This window comes from Nothobranchius furzeri, chromosome 13 (genome assembly GCF_043380555.1).
Source record: "Nothobranchius furzeri strain GRZ-AD chromosome 13, NfurGRZ-RIMD1, whole genome shotgun sequence".
Taxonomy (NCBI): Eukaryota; Metazoa; Chordata; class Actinopteri; order Cyprinodontiformes; family Nothobranchiidae; genus Nothobranchius; species Nothobranchius furzeri.
Genome location: NC_091753.1, coordinates 53,911,157 through 53,932,375, shown reverse-complemented (window position 1 = coordinate 53,932,375; position 21,219 = coordinate 53,911,157). Strand labels below are relative to the sequence as shown.

The 21,219-nt window shown below is 42.0% G+C and overlaps 1 long non-coding RNA gene across 1 annotated transcript; it reads right to left on the bottom strand.

The window, feature by feature from the left end:
• Nucleotides 1-1,045: 1,045 nt before the first annotated feature.
• On the bottom strand, nt 1,046-2,192 carry LOC139062526 (uncharacterized). Its single transcript, XR_011516067.1, has 2 exons — nt 2,023-2,192; nt 1,046-1,293 (listed from the first exon to the last, which is right to left on the bottom strand). It is a non-coding gene; the product is annotated as an uncharacterized lncRNA (long non-coding RNA).
• Nucleotides 2,193-21,219: the final 19,027 nt, after the last annotated feature.

Here is a 21,219-nt window from a genome sequence, read left to right as displayed (position 1 = left end):
GAGCGGCTGTGCCGCGCGCGCACACACAGATTCAATAAGCGCACACGCTGCTTTAACTCCGGCCCGCCGTCAGACTGAAGGCAGAAATGAACGCTGCCTCCACCGTGATAACAACTTTTAAGAGGTTATTTTTCATTCAAGGTCAAATTAAGATATTAGCTTCTGGGATAAGTCAGGTCCGCTCCAGCCAGTGACTCCTCATGAACCTGACCACAAGTCCTGTTACTGCAGCATGTGTTATTCCGGTCCGCATGACAGCGGATCACAGATTCAGCCACACCATAAAACAGCAATAAGTCGGTCTGAGGTAAAAGTGAACATCATGGCTATATCTTGTCCCCTATTGACATTTGATTACGCACAAGTAGGTGATCAGCTCAGGTTTACGCTGAACAGAAGGAAGGAGAGCGCTCTGGCCGCACAGGTTAAACGTTCCTACTTTAAGAAAACCGTTAAATTGCATTGTTTATGTGCTACCTGGGCACTCTAAATATTTATTCAAAATGAAATCAAAGGAAATTGTATTGGTGTCGAATGCTTATTAATTACTATTTAAAAAATGAAAGTGATAGGGAATTTTTTAAACCCTCTCTGTTTAGCTTGACATCTGATATAGATATATATATATATATATATATATATATGTAGAGAGAGAGAGAGAGAGAGAGAGAGAGAGACAGAGAGACAGAGAGAGAGAGAGAGAGAGAGAGAGAGAGAGAGAGAGAGAGAGAGAGAGAGAGAGAGAGAGAGAGAGAGAGAGAGAGAGAGAGAGAGAGAGAGCGAGCGAGCCATGCCCCGATGTGGGGGCTGGGGGGGGCGTCGACATGGTCGGGACATAGAAGGGGGTGCGCGGCTAAATAAGTTTGGGAACCACTGCTTTAAGACATTAACAATAACTAGGGCTGCAACTAACGATTATTTTCATAATCGATTAATCTGTCGATTATTTTTTCGATTAATCGATTAATCGGTTTGTTACTGTTTAGCTATTTAACCTATACAAGTGATGGATGCATTTCAGTTAAGAAAAAAAAACATAAGAGAATTGTGCAGTTGACTGCAATCTATTTTATTGCACATGAACACAGTCAGCAGTAGAAAATGAGCTAAACAGTGCAAAATATCAGTCCAGAATAATTTTTTAGCATTAGCTGGAAGCCTGCTCCTTCCACCATGGATAGTGGCCTCATGTCTTTTACCAGCATGTTTAGAATAGAGTTTGTAAGTGGTATGAATTGCTGGGGGGCGAGTGTCTTGTTCCCCATGTAGTTGTCCATCGTTGCTTGTTTTTTTCTGCATAAGAAACACAAATAGACTGAAATAAGTACACATATAAAATAAAGCAGCACACACACTACAACACTAAATCAATGTTAAATTATTTGAATTAATTAACAATATACAGTGATCATTTATTTTGAGGGTTACGTTCTACAAAATAGCCCGCAACAGGAGATATTCAGAAAAAAAGTAAAAAATTTTTACTATTAAAAAGCTCAGAGTAAGAAGCTCATGAGGTTTTTACTTTGAGTCGGGAGTGTTTAAATTAGCTAGAGAAATGTGAAAAATGTTTATTTTGTGTAATACTGTTTAAGAAACATGATAAAAATGTGTTGTGAGGCGTTTTACAGCGTTAGACAGTAAAACAGCCTTTTAATAGTAAAAAAATGACTTTTTCTGAATTTCTCCTGTATTTAAAAATTGAAAGCGTACAACTATGCCGCGTTATATTCACCTGGACACAGCTCGTCTGTATATTTTTCACCGCAGAGTTGTCCTTTTTTGAATGAGGAACATAGTTATGGGTTTGTGCCGTTTTTCTCTTAACGAGAACATTCTTATAAACAGACGTGCTGAATTTGGCAAGCGCATGATTCACAACACGGAGGAGATTCACGATTGCATCTAGTCAATCAGAAGTAGAACACCGTAGACTGACGCGACAAAAAAACATGTTTAACATCCACTATAACGAACTCAGCTAAAACACTAAGTCCAGCTTGTTTATTTTCTGTTACTTACCGGGCTGGCTCTTCCAAATGACGGCTCACTTGACCGCGGTGCTCTTCCTCTGCTGCATCAGCCCCCACATGCTTTCGTCTCAAATGTGCTCCCATACTCGTGAGGTTTTTGTCCGGGGTTTCTCTTCAGTTTTGTCGCTTCTATTTTTCTTCCGTATTTCCTCTTGTTCCGCCATCTCTCACAGCAAGATGAGCGTCAGTAACGTGATACGTCATGAAAACCGAGGGCACCCATTGGCTCATTTCTTCTTCTACGGCTCCACTGGTAGATCAGTGGCTCATTACTGCCACACACTGGCGGCAAATTTAACAGCTTGTAACCGATGTCAGATTGTGGTAAAAAATAGACTTTATGCGGTAAAATATGATTATTAAACAACTAATCGATGACTAAAAAAGTTGTTAACTATTTTAATAATCGATTATAATCGATTAAATCGATTAGTTGTTTCAGCTCTAACAATAACCTTTGCCCACTCCCTGTTTTCACCTCACTACCTCTGTCATTTGACCCCCTCTCACCTTTTCATCTCTCCATCATTGTCATTTCTCTTCTAACTTCCAAGCAACAGTCATTTTTCCTTGTAAAATGTTTCCGACAGCCACTTTATACAGTGGCAGAATGCATCTATCTCCTTGAAGGCTGAGAAGTGATGCTCTCTCTATTTCCCCTCCCTGATTTTGCTCACAGACGTACCTGCAGCCTCTGGGCTCTGTGGAACTTTGAACATTTTAACCAAGTGAGAGTTTGCTTTTAGTTGGGCAGATGTTAACTCAGTCGTGTAAAATGAGAGGCACATCACAAGATCATACGAAATGAGTTTGAGACAGGCTTCGACAAACACGTAGATTCAAACTTAATGGATCAGTGATGTATTCCATTATCTTGAACCAGGCAAAGCGAGAGGGATGCATGAAACTTAAATGACAGTTTATTGCAGGAAAGAAAATGACTAGATTTATAAAGTCACTGATGGAGAAAAAACTTTTTGTTAACATGTCACTACCATTGACAGGTACTGAATCACCATCAAGTTTCTTTGTCCAAAAGAGAAGGCAGGATTTCAAGTTTATAGGTGCTTTTTTGTTTTTCTATATTTGGAATGCAAATGGTAAATGGTCTGTATTTGATATAGCGCCTTCTAGAGTCCTGGAACACCCCAAGGTGCTTTACAACACAACCAGTCATTCACCCATTCACACGCTGGAGGGGATGAGCTACGATGTAGCCACAGCTGCCCTGGGGCACACTGACAGAGGCGAGGCTGCCGAGCACTGGCGCCACCGGTCCCTCCGACCACCACCAGCAGGCAACGTGGGTTAAGTGTCTTGCCCAAAGACACAACGACAACGACAGACTGAGCGGGGCTCGAACCTGCAACCTTCCGATTACGGGGCGAGCACTCAACTCCTATGCCACCGTCACCCGTCGAATGTGGGGCTGAATGTCCTGCATAACTCACTGCAAACAATCAATTTCCCTCTGGGATTAATAAAGTATTTTTGAATTGAAACAATCATGGCATTTATCATCAATCAGAAAGTACTTGTCAATATACCACTGGTTAATATCTGGTGTGGTTAGGCACCAAGACTTCTAAAATTGTGCAAGGTGGTGGACCTCGAGGACCAGGATTGGACAGTACCGCTCTTCTTGGACACAAACTTACATGGAGGTGGGACTTGGAAACATCTACTGCAGATAGTCATTAGGATGGCTTACAATTCTATTCATCTTCATATGGTAAATAGCCTGTATTTATTTAGTACCTTATAGGGTTCTACAAACCCCCCCAAGTCGCTTTATAACACAACCAGCCATTCAACTATGCACGCACACACATTGGGGAGGTGTTTCGGGCATGTCCTGCCGGCAGGAGGCCCCTGGGTCAACCCAGGACATGTTGGAGAGGTTACATCTCCAATCTGGTCCGGGAACACCTTGGGGTCCTGCCGGAGGAGCTGGTGGAGGTGGCTGGGGAGAGGGCAGTCTGGAGCTCCCTAGTTGGGATGCTGCCCCCGCGACCCGGACCAAGATAAGCGGAGGAAGACGACGACGACACACACACATTCACACACTGGTGGTGTTACGCTTCAATACAGCCACAGATTCCCTGGGGCACACTATTGACTACTGGAGAGGCTGAGAGATTGGGTAGGTCCATCAGGATCTGCTCTGGAGTGGTTCTCCTCATATTTGTCTGAGTGTTCTTTCTCTGTGGCCGTCTCCAAGTTTAGGACCTCCACCACCTTCCTCACCCACGGTGTCCCACAAGGTTTTATACTGAGGCCTCTACTGTTTCTCCTCTTTCTGCTTCCTCTTCAGCACCTCCTGAGCTCTTTTAAAGGAGTCTCCTGCCATCTTTATGCAGATGACGCCCTACTGTACATCTCCTTTAAGCCCCATGAGATGTCTAAGCTGCAGCTGTTAAACTCCTTCATCGACTTTTAAAACCTGGATGGCTGGGAGCTTTCTACAGCTGAATGAAGATAAGACTGAGATCCTCATCTGTGCTCCAGACAAGCTGGTTCCCAAAGTCAGAGACTCTTGGTCAGCTTGCTTCTCACACCAAACCCTCTGTCAGGAATCTTGGTGTGACCTTTGACCCAGCTCTCACCCTGGATTCTCATGTCAGGTCTCTTGTTCACTCTTCCTTCTTCCATCTCAGGAACATTGCTAAGCTGAATCCCATTCTGTCCCGCTCTGAACTTGAGACAGTTCTCCACACCTTCATCTCCTCACGCTTAGACTACTGTAACTCTCTTTTCACGTGTCTGAGCAGAGCCTCCCTGAACCGTCTACAGGTGGTTCAGAACGCCTGTGCTCGGCTTCTGACCAAGTCCTCCAAACACACCCACATCACCCCACTTCTCCTCCAGCTTCACTGGCTGCCAGTCAACTTCAGGGTTCATTTCAACATCCTAGTTCTGGTTTTTAGGGCCTTACATGGACAAGTACCATCATACATGGATCTTCTCAATCCCTACACCCCAGTCAGTCCCTAAGTTAAGTTTAATTAAGTTAAGTTTAATATTAATATAGAGCTGCCTGCTGGACAGAAAACAAATGATTTCATCAATTCTATGTACAGTTTAGGATTATTTCCGTTAATCACCAAACCAACCAGGATCACAGCACATAGTGCTACTATAATTGATAATATATTTACAAATAAAAAAGATGATGTATTGAGGAGTGGGGTATTGATGGCCGATATTAGTGATCATCTGCCTGTCTTTGCAGTACTGAAAAATAAACAATTGATAAAGCAAGAAACCTCGTTAAATTACAAACGAGATAGATCATTTAGAGCATGGGAAGCGCTAAAGAAGGATCTTGAAATGCAGAATTGGGAGGAAGTATATGTAAGGGATGTCAACACTGCATATAAGTCCTTCATGAAAAAATTGATGAAATTATATAATAATAACTGTAAATTATTCAAAAGTAGTGGTAAAAGGGTAGATCAACCATGGATGACTAAAGGAATAAGAAATGCATGTGCAAAAAAAAACAGCTGTATAGGAATTTTTTTAAATCACAGACAAGAGTAACAGAAGACTGATATAAAAAATATAAAAATAAATTAATAGCAATAATTAGGAAAAGGAAAAAAGATTATTATGGTGAATTATTGGAAAAGAATAAGGCCAATACAAAGGCTACATGGGGAATAATAAATAGTGTGACGAACAGAAATAAAACTACATCTAAGGTACCAAATTACTTTGTTAAGGACAATGTAGACATTTATGATGCAAAAGAAATCTCTAATGAATTCAATGATTTTTTTTGTAAATGTAGGGAGGAGTTTGATGGGTCATGACACTTTAATTGAAGACAATTTGAATACAGTAGTAAATAATGTCAGTAGTTTTTTCCTTGGCAAAGTAGAAAAGGAAGAAATACGAGAAATTGTAAAAAACTGTGGAAATAAGCGATCAACTGATTGTGAGGATTTGGACATGATGACTGTAAAGACCATAATAGAATCTGTTATTGATCCTTTTACTTATATATGTAATTTGTCACTTTCTACTGGAGTCTTCCCTGATGCTATGAAAATAGCAAAAGTGGTTCCACTGTTTAAGAATGGTGATAAACATAATTTCACAAATTATAGGCCAGTGTCACTACTTCCACAGTTTTCCAAAATACTAGAAAAAGTCTTTGCATCACGGTTGGATAAATTTATTGAAAAAAATATGATTTTACATAATGAACAGTATGGATTCAGGACCCAACATTCAACAACAATGGCAATAATGGATTTAACAGAGAAAATATCTGAAGCGATAGACAATAGAGAATACTTTATTAGTGTTTTTATTGACTTAAAGAAAGCTTTTGACGTTATCGATCATTCAAGGTTACTGCAAAAATTATATCAGTATGGAATACGAGGGGTTGCTCATCAATGGGTTAGAAGTTATTTAGATAACAGAAAGCAATATGTTCAGATAAATGGCATTACATCAGAGCTACGAAATATTGCTTATGGAGTGCCACAAGGGTCGGTCCTTGGACCAAAATTGTTCAACCTGTATATCAATGATTTGGTAAATGTGTCTGACAAACTAGGTTCTGTTTTGTTTGCAGATGATACAACATTGTTTTATTCAGGGTCTGATATAAATGAAGTAACTCGTGTGATAAATATTGAACTGATAAAAGTTAAAAACTGGTTTGATATAAATAAATTAACACTTAATCTTAAAAAAACCAATTTCATTCTATTTAATGACAAAGAAAAAATAGACGTAATATTAAAAATAGATAACATGGAAATTCAAAGGGTAAAAGAAATCAAATTTGTGGGAGTAATGATTGATGAAGCTCTAAGCTGGAAATCACATATAGGCTATATAAAAGGTAAAGTGGCCAAAGCCTTGCAGTATTATATAGCGTAAAGTTTGTACTAAATAGTGAAGGATTGTTATTACTATACAATGCACTGATTCTGCCATACTTAAATTATTGTGTAGAAATCTGGGGAACTGCATATAGAACGTATACACAACCTTTGTTTGTTTTGCAGAAAAGAGCAATGAGAATTATTGACAACACTCATAGTACAGCTCCATCTAACCCATTATTTATAAAATATAAAGTAATTACATTTCATGATTTGGTCAAGTGGAGAATATTGCATATAATGCATAAAGCAAATAAAGGTACATTGCCAAAGAATATTCAGCATATATTTGAAAAGAGAGATAGCATTTATTCGTTGAAGGGATTTGAAATCTTCAAAAAACCTAAATTTAGAACAAGAATGAAGGAAATGAGTATATCTGTGAATGGTGTGAAGTTGTGGAATTGCCTGGACAGAGAATGGAAAGAGTCAAGAACTCCAAAAGTGTTCAGTCTACACATTAAATCACGTGTGTTGAGTGGATATGACAACGGACAATTGATGTGGACATAATAATTAACAAATGTGAACAGTTACGGGACTGAAAGAACTGGTGAGGGACTGCACAAATATAAATTGATATTTAAGTTTAAAAAGGGGGCAGAAATAATAAGATTTTTCTTCTATCTGCTCCCTTTCATTCAAATATATATTGTGTTTTCATGAATATTGTTTAGTATCTGTTGTGTTATTTTTTATTGAATGAAATAAAGATAATAAAAAAAATAAAATAAAATAAAAAAAAAGTTCCAGTGACCAAAGCCTACTGGTTTTGCAGCACCAGGCTAAAGGTCAAAGGTGACAGATCATCTGCTGCTGTGGCCCCAGACTCAGACCTCTCTCCCCCTGAGCCTGAGATCAGTGGACTCTGTGGTCTCCTTTAAAAAGCAGCTGAAAAGTCACTTGTTCAAGCTGACTTTTGCATGACAATCGTCACCACCCGTTCCTTGTTCTGCTCTTGTTCTGTCTTTCCTATTCCTTTTCTCTTTCCCTTTTCTTACTTTTTTTAATTTACAATTGAATATTTTTTCATTTAAAAAATATTTTTAATACTTTGAAATCTTTTTTATATTAACTTTTGTTTTTGAGAAGCGCCTTGTGATTTTCATCTTGAGAGGGCAACATAAAAGATTGTTTTATTTCTTTCACTGACAGAGGCGAGGCTGCCATACATGGGCGCCACCAGTCTCTTCAACTAGGTGTAGATCGATATATTGGTTGGCCGATATATTGGGCTGATATTAGGGCTGCACAATATATCGAAAAATTATCGTCATCGCGATAACAGGACATGTGATAGGCCCATCGCAAAGCACGTCAAAAACGGCGATAAATGTTTGGTTCAAACATTTCCATCTGTGTCATACATCACCTTCTTTAAACCAGCTCTGTTTTTTATGCGGAAGTATTATTTGACCAATCAAATGTAGCCCTTCTGATATGCGGCCAATCAGATGGGTCCGTTCACGTAATAAGCCTGCCCCCTACGTAGACCTATAGGACGGAAAGCAACACCCGAACTGAGTCAGTGGTGCCGTTCCCTTGTTCGTCATGCTGGCTCAGAGCAACGAACGCACTTTGTGCTGATGTTTCTGGAATCAGCGCTGCTTTCAAACGTGAACGTGAGTCCGCTCGGTGTCGTTAAGCAGCTGATAATAACCGGGCTGACTCCGACACGTGCCGGTGAACCAACCCACCTTCATGTCGCTAGTGTTAGCCCCAGGCTCCTTGTTAGCTTCCAGCTAAAAGGCTACAGCACTCTCCTCCCAGTCCCACCCTGCTAAAGAGGGCCTGGAAAAGTTCCCCCACACATCAAAGTGATTTTTCATTTATGAGCTTTTATAACCTTGTTAATCAGGATAGTTCATTTGCTGCTGCACATTAACTGTCAGTCAGAAGCTCTGCTAGCCGGTTATCTGAAGAGGAGCTAGTTCAATTTGTTAGCTTGTTATCAGAATCATAGTTGCAGTTTCATCATCTGAGCTGCTTTTTAAGATCTAGGTAAACTTGTTCAATTTGGGGTTAAAAACTAACTTTTTCACATATTTTCCATGTAGTTTTTTGCCAGTTCTTCTTCTTCAGTAGACAATTGTTTTTCTCTTTCCCTCAGAAAATCTTAATATTCTCCTAGTTTGGCCCAGCATAGTTCCCTTCCCAATTACAGCAACAGCCTTATATCATAACCACATAAGTGGAGAAAATGCGTGCTCATAAGCGCATTCTGGATGCCACGGTTAAAAAAAAACACTTTAGTTTCGATACATTTAACTAAATAATTACACTGACAATTCTGTAAATGTTGTTGACAAGTCTGTAAAAGAGGACAAAAGAAAAATAAAGAGTGCATCAGATGAGTGAAAGCTATACACAGAAGGAGTGTGTCTAAATAGGGCAAGCCGTTGTTACATTTAATCAGCAATTGGACCTCTCTGTAATTCCTGCTTTTATATATAGTGTTCTACAAAATAAAGAGAGAACAAAGCTTTTTGTTTTCTCTTTAATTTTTCTTTCTGCTGACCTGAAAAAGGATCCGATCCGTGACTGAAAACCGAGATATGATGTGAACCGTGAAATATTTGATCCGTCGCACCACTACTGTTGTGTCTTTGGGCAAGACGCTTAACCCGCCTTGCCTACTGGTGGGGGTCAGAGGGGACCTGTGGTCTCTCCTCTGTCAGCGCGCCCCAGGGCAGCAGTGGCTATTGTAGCTCATCATCACCAGCGTGTGTGAGTGAATGGCTGATTGTGTTATGAAGCGCCTTGGGGGGGGGGGGGGGGGGGGGGCTGTAGAACCCTAAGATGGCGCTACACAAATACATGCCAGTTACCATTTAAAAGCTCATCCTCTCAGTTTCTTGAGGTTGGTCACATCCTTTGAGTGAACTCAGTGGATGTGACTCCAAGTTCACACACATTAGCGTTGTGGTCAGCGCTACTGGTTCGCTCTTCAGCTGCACCGTGATTGGCCCCGACTTTCCTGCTACTCTTGTCTTTAGTGAGTCCAGGCATGAGATCTGTGCAGCCAGCAGAAACAGTGCAACTGCAGTGAGTTTATGCAGCAGCAATAAAGAAAAAAACAAGCTGTGAGGGAAGTTATGTAGTCAGTTAACTCTGGATTACTGTGCCATCTTAAAAGCTTTCATTGTAGTTCTCCATCTGGCTTTGAGTCTTTGTGGTTATGAGGCAGATTTTAAAAGCACTCGACTAAAGCTGATGTCACAATCTCCTGTCTTGTCCCTCTCCACATCCCCTTAATCAGTCATGTAATGAGCTCCACTGGAACTTATTTTAGGATTAATATTACATCAACTCAATTAAACGCAGCACATCCATGCTGCTTCTTTATCTAAATATTAGACTAAAAGATCAAAAACACCTCATAATTAATTTAAGTAATGTTTTCCTCAAAGTTACAATCTGGTCTTTAAGCACACATTTTTCTGGAAAAAGTCACTTATCACGTGGTAGATTTTTGTCACAAGTTGGGTTTTTCCAATTTGCGTTTGTAATTAGAGTGTGCAGCAGCCAGACATCCAGCAGATAATCTGGCCTTTCTGTATTAGACGGGAAGTGGACCGTGAAAGTAATTGGCGAGTGTAGCACAAATTGGATCTAAGCGTGATGCGATTTTTATTCCTCTGAGGCAATATTTGCAAAGCGATTAGAACATCGCCACTGCTGCATTTTCAAAAGCCTTATTACAGACACGCACACACATTCGTGACTGAATGTCAACAGGTCCAGTAATGAAACCAAAGGTAAAATATTAAGCTTACAGTCCGCTGCTTCCATAGGTGATTAAAAACAGAATAGAATCCAAATAATATTTACCACTCTACTTTTTCAAAGCAATCCTCACAAGTCCTTTGAAAATAACTGCCAAAGCAACTACAGTAGAGTTGTTTCTGGAAAAATATTCATCCATCCATTTTCTGAACCCGCTTTGTCCATGGGGGGTGGGGGGGTGGGGGGGGGGGTGGGGGGGGCGGGGCTGGCTGGCTGCTGCCTATCTCCAGCGGTCAACGGGCAATCAGGCGGGGCACACCCTGGACAGAGAGCCAGTCCATCGCAGGGCACCTGGAAAAATGTATTCAAACAAAACAAATCCATGGAGATATTTTATTCCCATATACCGTATTTTCCGGACTATAAGTCGCACTTTTTTCATAGTCTGGCTGGTCCTGCGACTTATATACCAAAGTGACTTATATACCGCTGCTGCGGACCGGCTCCGGACCAGGAATAAGCTCCTCTGCCTCGCCATCACCTGCTGGAGCCTGGTGCGCCCTGCTGCGCACCTGATCCGACCCAGGTCTCAGCTCCTCTGACCCGCAGGGAATTAAAGACACACAGCCATCACCTGCTGGAGCCTGGTGCGCGCTGCTGTGGGCTGGCTCCGGACCAGGAATGAGCTCCGCGTCCCGCTGGGAGGGTTTGAAACACCGCCATCCTCTGCCGGAGGCCGTGGTGCGCTGCTGCGCCCGTGTTGTTAATTCTGTTATTGTTACCGGTACTTGTCTTGCAATGTGAAACGCTTGGTCTCAGATTTTGTAAGAAAAATAATAAAATTTTCCCCCAAAATGCAACTTATATATGTTTTTTTATTCTTCATTACACATTTTATGGCTGGTGCGACTTATTCTCCGGAGTGACTTATTGACCGGAAAATACGGTACCCACAATAGTTTGGGACCAAATAAAACATAATTAGAAACAAATTCATCAGCTGGAACAACCAAATGCTAATATGATCTCAGGCTTGTGCAGTTCTCCCCAGAGGATTCGGTAAGCCATTCAAATTCATTCCAAAGTCATCCAAAAGAGATTGGACGTATCTGCAGGCTTCCGACGCTTCCTGCTGATAAATGGAGTTTTATCAGAATCCTGGCCAGTATGCCCGTCTGGACACAGAGCAGAGCTTTTGTGTGGCTGACGAGGGAAAGCGGGCGGGGTAGAACATTTACGCTGAGGGCAAGGACCAATGGCTCCAGGAACAAACCGCAGCCATAACCAGGAGAAGCTTCTTCTCAAACAGCTATGTTAAAAAATATCGTTTAAACTCCACTTCCAGGTAAAACAGGATTTGATAGTCTGTTGCTATCTGCTTAGTGAAATATCAAACTGTACCACTGAGCTGAAAACGACATCGTTCTGAGGAAACGTGTTCATCAAATAAACAGCTTCAGACCACAGACGCAAAGAGCAGAAAGAGTTGCTTAATTTAGCTTAAATAAATACTTAAACAATTAATCAATTACTCTAACTGCTGGGATTTAATTTTGCTAAATGACTAATATTTATAAAACATTTCAGTACAAGTGGAAATTTGAGCACAACCAATCCACGATGTGTGAGGTGAATAGAGAAACCTACTGACAAACAGAGCATCTTCTGCACTGTTAATTCTTCAGTAGTTTGTCGTTGTTTTTCAGTAGAATACTGGGGACAGATGAAATGACATGCACCAGTAAAGGCAATGACTCGGACAATAAATTAAAGGGACATTATGGAAGTTTCACAGTCAAAACATGTATAGAAATAATAAATGTCTTCTTCATACATTCTCCTGCAATGCCCTGGTCCTGTAGAATGAGCCCTGGCATTTTTACTGTGATTGCCTGTTTTTCTGTAAAATAACAGAAAAAGAGAGATGCTCGGGTCGAGCAGGCTGCTTCATGCGCGTTCACGCTCAGGCATAGCCCGTAGCATTTGCTATCCGTAGCTTTAGCAGCAGAGAGAGGCAGTGCCACTTTGTCGCTGTTCCTAACGCCTAGTGACAAAGCTAGCTACATTTCTGAGGACCCTTAGCTACTTTCTGTAGAACTTTCTTCTAGATATTTCCTGTAAATTAGCAACAAAATAGCCATTTTCACTCCGAACCGTTCTTTGGATTGACGTTGTTTCAGCTTTCATCAAGAATATAAAAAGTTACAGATACTTAGATTTGTTACTGGTGTGTAGCTCACCTTATAAAATGTCTGACTCTCACGCAGAAGACCTGGGTTCGATTCTGGGTGTGACCATAGTGTACTTAGGTTTTTTTTTTTACATTAATGATATATTGTTTTACAGTGAGATGCCCAAATTTTTATTTGAGACTCGCCGAACGGCATTGAATTCGCAGATAAAAAAGATGTGGGTTCAACTTTCATTTTGGAACAATTTTTCAAGCAAGGGAAGGGAATGATCTGAGCATGCAGGAGGACTGACCCATCATAAACCTTTGTCGGCTGTGCTTAAGAGAAAGGTACAGAGCCAAATTATTTAATTAATTAGGTGCGTGTTCTCCTGTCCTCTGTCCTCCGGGCCACACACACACACACACACACACACACGGGACTGTCACAGCTGTTATTTTCGTTAAGGAGTGTGCACGTACAGCATGCGCGCCTCGTGCACGAGCCTACTATTGAAGCTGCCGTTACGCTTTTGGCCTGAGGGGGCAATCGCGAGCAAAAAAATTCTAAAGTCCGAAAAGTCCCTTTAAAGACAACATTATGGACCATAAAGAAGCAACAAGTCTGGACATGAAAAGCTGTCTAAAACTATGTTGTGTTAGTGTTGATGTCATAAATAAGAGTTTTCCTCTCATAGCTTAAATCTGCAAAACAAGCTAGCTTAAACCTTGTGTTTTCATGCCTCTCAACAACGCTCCAACATTTGGTAGCTATAAATATATTGTGGAGATAAAAAAAATGTAAATGATACGTAAATGTGACAAATGACCCGCACTTGTATAGCGCCTCTCAGAGTAAGGACTCCAAAGCGCTTTACACTACAGTGTATCTGTACAAAAGACTCTGCAAGTTATTTAGGTTAGAAGTAGTTTAAGTTGTAACGTTAAGTTCTGATGATTATAAGTTGTGATTTCTATACAAGCACTTTTGGGCCTTAAGGGTTACCACAGATGGACCGTGATGACGTAATCCTGCACGGTGTTGTAACGTTGCCGACCCGTTGTTGGGAGACTATCACACTGCATGGACAGACATCACTGCATGGCGTATCGTTGGATGTGTGGATATGTTTATTCCCTTAGAGTTGTGTGTTAATGCCAAGTAAATCAATATGTTTCGGTAATAATGTTACAGGGAGGAGTAAATTGCTATAATCTGCTGCTAGCTGCCGGTTGCTAAGTCAGAGCTAACTGCTGTTAGCAGGATCTAACTACTGTGTAACCCGTGTTGAATATCCTCTCTCTGGCTGCTACCGACATTTTATGATTAGTTATTTGTAGAACTCAGTTGCTTTAGTTTGGATTACTGTTATTGTTATAAGTGTTGAGCTGTTATATGCTGGATTTATATTTGTATTTGTTCACTTGGATTTGCAGGAAGTAGAGTGGTGTAATATGTTGGTAGATAACAAAATGAGACACTTATTTTTATTTTATTCATTATAGGAAACCGCAGACACCTCCACAAACATCTACACCTATCCATAGACACCACCTGTTAACGTTGAGGAGAGCCGGTGATCTGTAAACTGTTGGGAAATGGAAATACAAAGAAGGTTCATGGAGCTTGGGTTGTGTCCTCTTGTCCTGCCTGCATCACACACCTATCAGATCCCGACCTGAATCCTGGCCTAAGCAGAGCTCTGGCCAGTACTCTAGGTTGAGAGCAGTAAAAATACAAACAGTGCCTTATAGTCCTCCTAAGTCAGACCAGTCTCACCTACAGTATTATTCACCCATTCACACACACATTCACACACTGGTGGTGATGAGCTACGATGTAGCCACAGCTTCCCTGGGGCGCACTGACAGAGGAGGGGCTGCCAAGCACAGGCGCCACCGGTCCCTCCGACCACCACCAGCAGGCAAGGTGGGTTAAAGCTTCTTTACGGAATTTTTCTCTTATCCGATGGCACCATCTAGTGGCTGAGTGGCGTATCACACAAAAACGCTGTTCCTCGTTTTTTTTAAGATGGCGACTTCACGTTTCTGTTTATAAATGTGCTTCTGTAGCCGACAAACAGAGCTAAAACACGCTGTTTTACGAGTATTACTCTCAAGTGATGTTGTTTTTTCATATATTTATATTTTAGAGACTTTCTTGTCCATGAAAAGTTCATCAACTCTGCATCAGCCGAGGTATTCCTTAAATGTGAAGTGACTAAGCGGTAGGCTAACGCTATTGGTTAGTTCTGGTCGGCGCTCAGTTTCCTATTGCACAGAGCTCTGCCGGGCAGGGGGCGTGCTTAGCAAAAAAATAAAAAATAAAGACGTATTGCTTATATTACATCACAGTACATGATAAGATAATCACTTTTACAGATTTCTGAATAACATACATACATACATACATACATACATCATTTCTGAGAGGAAAACTCCGGAAAGCAGCTTTAAGTGTCTTGCCCAAGGACACAACAGCAGAATTCTCTGTCCGGAGCCGGGATCGAACCTGCAACCTTCCGATTACTGGACAACCTGCAGTAGCTCAGCCTGTTGAGCTACTGCAAAACATTTTTTTTTAAAAATCTAATAAAGTGATTCTCTCCCATTTGTCTAAAAACCTCCGCCAATAACACGTTTAGGACTAAAAGCGAGTATTGGACTATCCGGTTGTCTGCCTCACCGAACCGCCGCACTTCCCTGGGTCCTGCACTCATTACACACCAGCATATTTTGCAACTGAAAACCAGTGGTGTGCGAGGTTCTCCGCTCAATAACATCAGAGGAGGAGAAACAGCCGGCTGCTACCGCTTCAGCTTTAGGACAAGCTACCAGAGTCCCATAAAGAGAAACAACATCCAAAAGACGTAAGGACCTAGAAAACGGCGACTGGTGTTTGGCGTTCTCTCACTTCCTGTGGCGATGCAGGTTTCCGGTAGACACAGCCCAGAGATGATACCCGAGGGGAGGGGTGAGTGTTTCACAGCCACGCCTGCTAGCTTGTTCTGTCGATATGCTACTTGTTATTTTAAATGCTCTCACTTTATGAAATATTTTAGGGAATCCATATGCCACAGTGTCCTCTATGCCTCCACTTTTCCTACCATGCTAGACTGAATAGCTAGATTGACCTTTGACCCATGCACAGACCCATCAACACGCCACACTGCTTGACACCGCAGACCATCATTGAGCGATAGATTATGTTGTAAATAATAGTTTTCAGAGTGAAGGAGGGCTGTTTGTGTCTGAAAGGGCCATTAGACCACGTTAGTGCTGGCTCACTGGGTTTCTACAAGTCAGTGTTTCCAGTGCTGCTGTTTTGTTTGGGTTGTCTTTACAACAGCTAACGTTCTGCGCCACAAAAACCTTCCACAGCTCAACACGCCATGTTTTGCTCATCTAATTGGCGGGGTTTAAAATTGGTGGGTTCTTCCCACTTTGTGCCGTGTGCACGTGGTCGCACACTCCCATCAATTACCTGCTGCAATCTTACACTGAACACAAACAATGAATGTGTCGACACTTCAAGATAGGGCTCTGCACGCACACGTGAAAGCTCGGCCATCCAAACAATGTAAAACCTCTGACAGCATAAATTACTGGGCGGAAAAAGGTGAACGCGCCGTACATGCACCGAGCCTCGTCTGCTGTCAGAGGCGTGAGACGGGGAAACAAAGGAGCCTGCCGGGAGAGCCAAAGGAGGACGGATGAGGACTAATGTAGGAGAAAAAGTGTGCTGGACAAGAGCTAGCCAGCAAAACAGACAGAAAGTCCTCCAGTGATGTCTTTAAGGGGGACTGTCACATCCCATAAGAGTAAGATGGGAAACAGGAAGTAAAAATAGCCCTCAGAGTTGTGTAGTGTGTAGAATACACAACCACAAGCACAATCCAGCCCGCTCATTGTGTACTTTGTGCCAGAGGAGCTGTAGAGCTGCTTGATGACGGATATGTCGGGGTGCCGCTGCCATTGTTGGGCACAGTTCAGAATCATTTATCACAATAGGAGCACCTGGTGTTCAGAAAAAGCTTCAGTGGAGCAGGAGCTGGAACACCACAACATGAGCATGTCAGCTCACAACGAGAGCGAAAATAGCAACGTCTTCCGGCGCATCTATCTGCTCTTCCTCCCCTCTCCCCCTTTCTTCCCTCTATCACAGCTTTCACTCCCTCTCCTTCGCTTTTAACATGCCTCCATCTCCTCGTGTTAATTTGCTGCTTCAGTGACACGCATCATTGGGGGGAGTCGTTTCTAATAACCCCGCCAGCCCCCATACAAGTGCCTTTGAGTCATGCACTGACATGTCATTCAAATTATTAAACATAATGGTGACAATGATGCATTTCTAAAGCCCTGCTTCCTTCCCGACACGACTGCAGCAAGCTCAACGCAGCCAACCAATCCTCCCTCCGATCACTTCCCTCCCCCTTCCTCTTCACAGATCTTCTTGAAGAAGAGCACGTACCGAGCTGCTGAGGTGAATCGTTTCATTTCCCTGAACATTCTGCTTTCTTTTGGAAGGATCTCAGCGTCGTGTACAGGGTCCGAAATAAAATTTTTGACTCACCGGCCAAGTTGGCTGGTAAATGATGAAAATCTACCGGCCAAGCATATTTTTTACCGGCCAAAATTCTAAATGATTTAGATCTACCTAAAGCATGTTATTCTATATTATGTTGATTCCAAACAGAAAGGTGTGACATAATGATTAAAACATCAATTAATAAGAAAAACAACTCTTTTGTCATTTTACTATTTATTTATTTTTTAGAGAAGTTTTTATGAACTCTTTAATTGAAATCTAGTCAGACTCGTTTTCTCTGACATAGCCATTAGCGCCGAGACCGTGGGTGCCACCAGTAGAGACTCCGATTGAGCCCGGGACATGGATGTGCAGGCAATATGGCATTTGCTGTTTTCGTGTTCTCGAATAGTCTCAAAGCTTCATTGTCTTATTTCCTATGACAAACGAGTTGTTACCGTTCTTCTCTCGAGTGTGCTGGCGGCAAACGGTGCAGCTCATTCGCGCAGATTCTGGTTCATAATGTTGCCAGTGTCTTACGACTCCGCCATCTCCAGTTCGCCACTTTTCGCTAAATCTTGTGGTTGCCACTGGTCCTGGTGGTTTTTCTTCCAGTTCGAGGAGTTTTCTTTTGGAAGGCTGGCTGACTCCAGTTAAAAACCGCCACATTTCACCGCTAGTTTTAACACGAAGCTAACTGCTAACTTGATAAACTGATTGAATGGGATAGGCGGAAATGACGCTGGATGCGGCGCTCACGTTTTGCGTACGTTGCATGCAGGCAGGAGGAGTATCACAGAAATCCATGGAAGATGACTGATAAACATAACTAATTTGGTGCAAACATTTACTTGCTATGTGGCAGATAGCGCTCAAAAATTTACTCGCCAAATGGAGCAATTTGCTCGCATTTGGCGAGTGGCGAGTGTTAATTTCGGACCCTGGTCGTGTACCTCTTCCTCAGAGCCTCAACCCATGTCATGACGTAGAGCTTTTCACGTGAAGGTTTGAAGATAAGAGGTTTAAATGTTTCTTTGCCGTTTTCTCCCTGACCTGAGTCAAAGAAAATAAATGATTCCCTCGTGCTGAGCCATCAGGAATGATGCAAATATGATGGTTTTTATATTCCAGAGCACCTTGGTTGCTGTCTTGTTGATTTGAGGCAAAGGATTTGTCACAGTTTAACATCTGCTGCTGCCCTCCCCTCCAACACATCCAAGTAGCTAAAGAAATACACGAATTGAACCTCAGGGAGTTGTGATCTTCCTCTCATTTACAAACTTTCATGCAGAAGCAACATCAGTGACAACGGCATTGCAAGATGTAAACACAACACTCAAACCCACCAAGCCAGATCATTGGAACAATTCAAGTTTCCTAAGATCTTTACTGAAACAAAGACGTAGCTTTTCTTTCCTTTTATCAGTTTTTTTTTTTTTATTTCACAAATACGGCCTTGACCGGCTGGAGGATGCCACGTGTTTTGGATTACAAAAGCAAAAAGCAGATGCCTTGGTAATAAAGACAATTAAACCAGCAGCTGCACCATCTGCTGCTGTTTGTGACCAACGTAATGAGTGGAAACTGGAGTCTTGGAGGAATACTGAGCGGGTATAACTGTGCTAACATCTTCAGATGTACAGATGAGATAAGAAACTGCAAGGCACGCTTCAGATTTTCAGCCTATATCTTAAAACAGCTGTTTGAAGTTATTAGCTACAATGACATTTAGCTCAAAAGGTGTCATAAGCGATCAGAAACGCAGCATGTTGTAACATTTACAGCTCAGAGAATCTAAGCTCTTTGCAGTCTCGTGCTCATTTCCAGCCGTCCTGCAGCTGTATGCGTTCACGCCCTTGCCCATCTGGGGGTTCCTTTTTTTAATCAAGTGACATTAATGTATGGATGCCAACATCCTCAAAGGCCATGTCATTAGACTGAAAATAATAAGAAAGCAAAATGAATCTGTCTCCATACACAGGGGATGCCAGTGGGGCAATAATCTTTAGTGTCACCCTGTGAGGGGTTCTCAGGGACTATGAGGCCCTGTAAAGCAGTGGCACACTGTCCTGCATGTTTTCCACGTTTCCCTTTTAAACACCAGTGTTTCCCAGCTACCACACGCCTGACTTAAATGAATGAGTGATTAACAGGCATCTGCAGCACTTGTCCTCCTGAGGCGGTAATGTAAATCAGGTGTGCTGAAGCAGACACATGGTAAACATGCAGGCCAGTGTGCCCTGAGGGCCAGGGTTGGAAAACGCTGCTGTATTAGTGCACAAAATGGATGCCATCTCGGAGAGTCACCGGACGGTATGGACAGGTTTTAAAACCCAAAATTGGCTTCACTGAAGGACTGGAATGATCAGCTTAAAGACTGAAGGCAGGGAGGAAAATTATCTCAGCCTGACCCAAACAAATTCTTGTTATCTGAATCTGACGCCCTGGTGGCCTTGAGTGGCGAGCAAATAAAACCCCCACGAAGGAATGCAGACAGATGCTGGAGAAGGAGAAGACCTGACGTTTTGAACTAAATCTGATGATGAGGCTGTGGAAGGCCTCCAAGGTGGATGTGTGGTACTGAGGGCTTATCTTCTCTACGTCCTTCACAAACCGTGGAGCTAACAGAATGGCAGTAAGCTTCTCACATGATGCTGTGCCTGCGTTGAAAATGTTAATTACATAAATTACAGTTTGATCAACTTAAGAACGTTGCTATTATTTCGTTGAGAAAAAGTTACCCATAGCTGACATTCTTAGATGACAAATGTATGAAAGACTGACTAATAGTGCTGTAGACAGGCGTGGTCATTACTTATGGCATCTTAGTACATATTATTTCAATTAAGGCTGTTCCGCCTAATACCATGAGTTGTGTGGTGCACTGTTGTGAAATTTCTGCACAGCATTTTATTCTTAGTAATTAATTGCTGTTGGTCAAATGGTGGTGTGTGACCTTAGCAGCTACATGTGACGTCTGTAACTCTCATGCTCCAAAAATATTTCTCCATGTTGAAGGAGGTGAAGACAAATATTCTGTGTTGGGGTGACGTGTTCTAAATGTAAAGAAACCAAACAGTAAAGGCTCAGCTGTAATGAGTACATGCTACACTTATTTGGTTTGAGCCACTGTCTTGCCTGTTCTCCATCCAGAGGTGCATGCAGACAGCTGGGGAACAGGGCGTTGTCATGGCTGTGCACATTTTGGATGTGGTTGGCGACTGAAGTCCACTTTGCTGCTGCCTCCTCTCCTGAGGGGGAACTGGATGCTGACCAGTAGAGGTGGTTCACCACACTTTGCTTCCACAGTCTCACATCCTGGGTCGTCTTTCTCTTCCCCAGCTCTTTGATTTTCTTACCAATTCATGGAGAGCCAAATAGACCCACATTTAAAATAGAAAAAAAAATCCTGTAATATTCACTATATACATCCCCAAAGATGACCTTTTCCCATGTGCCAGGGGTCAAAGTAGTGACTGATTTCCTTTTTTTCCTCCCGCAAATACTTCTGCACCCATGTGTGGCGGTCCAACAGCACATCGACGACCCCCCTCTCCAAAAGTGTGCTCAGACTTTGCACAAATCCCTCCTTCTCCATTCGCACACTATTTCCAACTTCATTGCTCTGAAAATAAACATAATCCTCCATTGATCTGAGAATAATTAACCATGAAATGTACTGGAATCATCAGGTAATGTTGTACCTGCACGAGTTGGATATCAATAACTTTGTTTCTTTTGAGATCCATCATGGTGTAGCTGCCATATTTGGCTGAGTGTCCTTCAGAAATGCAAGCTATTACTTAATTTACATTTGATAGCAAAGGAATAAAATAAATACATTTAAACGTATTCACC